Source organism: Penaeus monodon, chromosome 29, assembly GCF_015228065.2.
Source record: "Penaeus monodon isolate SGIC_2016 chromosome 29, NSTDA_Pmon_1, whole genome shotgun sequence".
Taxonomy (NCBI): Eukaryota; Metazoa; Arthropoda; class Malacostraca; order Decapoda; family Penaeidae; genus Penaeus; species Penaeus monodon.
In genome coordinates, this window is record NC_051414.1 from 3,717,734 (window position 1) to 3,719,314 (window position 1,581).

Consider the following 1,581-nt stretch of genomic DNA (forward strand, 5'->3'; position numbering starts at 1 on the left):
AGCTTATTTAATTTCTTTCTTTGTCTCAGGGAAGGTGTGAATCGACAAAATTACTAGTCAGCATCGTGATTTTAATTTCCTTTAATTACTAATGTTTTATGTTATCACACTTCATTTTCAAGCATAGACTAACTAGGCAGATAAGAAAAGGTATCAGGCATATGAGTGGTTTGGAGATGACCTCAGCTCATATGACCTGAGGGCGAAACAGGTCCATATACTGTGTTTTACCTCTTTTAGTCAAGTTCCTTCTCCGCTAATCTTAATAGCGTGTTGTTTTTTAACGTCTGTTTTCTTCGTTAATTCCGATGTAGGATTTCTTTTAACACTTCCACATGACGGTCTGGTGTGTCATATGGGCTGGAATGTTACTTGTTGGGGTAATGTAAAAAGCCGTGTAATTATATATCTCTTTACAGAAATAGAAGTGTGCTTGGGATTTTTTGTCCGTGTGTGTTTCGAGATATTTTCATATAGACTTTGTGATTTGCGTTATAATTCGTTTCCTAACTTCTTTATAATATGTTGTTTTTTTTGCGCAGAGTAGAAATGTTTTGATATTTTTCGTGTGAATTTCGAAATATTTTCGTATAAACTATATCATTTGCATTATATTTTTTCCTAACTTCTTATGTTTTCTACCCCCTCCCCACCCCCCAAAAAAAATGTAGCAAGAAACAAAACATATACCAAGATTCACGAATTCAGAGGAAATTATTTTGTAGAATAAGATACTCACCAGATGGAGGTGTACCTTTTGAACTAACAATCAGATGATGATTCTTTTGTACAAACATTATAATCCTAAGGAACACATACGATTTGACATGTAAACACAGTCCATCATAACCACAATGATAACAAACAAATAATTCGAAACACAAATTATACAAATTATACAAATTATACTAAGAAACCCTCTTTTTAATTCTTATAAAAAATATCACTTTTTTATATAATAAATAGAATTATCACCAATATAAAAATATAAATCATCAGCAATAAACAATCTTTAAAAGAATTTTACTTTTAAAAAATCAAAGTATCTCTCTTTGTTTACAATAAAATAGAATTTAAAAAGAAAAAATGTCTCGTCCCGGCTCACAACGTCTTATTGTACTGTAAACCGTTTCTGATTCACCTTTGGTCAGAAGCGGAGGAAGGAAAATTGGATAATTCCAAAAATAGCACTCTTCGCTAACTGCAGGTGCCCGTTCGCTATTTTTTACGTCCTTTTTTTTTTTGGGTGCGGGGTGGGGGGTGAGGTTGGGGTGCGAAAGCTGTGCGAGGAAGTAAGTGTAAGAATTGAGATGGCATGATAGGTAATACTATTGTTTGTGAATGTAAATGTGTGTTTATGAATACAAATGTGTGTTTATCAATGCAAATGTATGTTTGTGTTTGTCAATGCAAATGTTGTTTGTGTTTATCAACGCAAATGTGTGTTTGTGTTTATCAACGCAAATGTGTGTTTATGAATACAAATGTGTGTTTATGAATAATGCAAATGTGTGTTTATGGTTGTGTAAACAAAGGGTATGAATGGAAAAACAAAGGTACGCTATATGCGTGTATTTTATT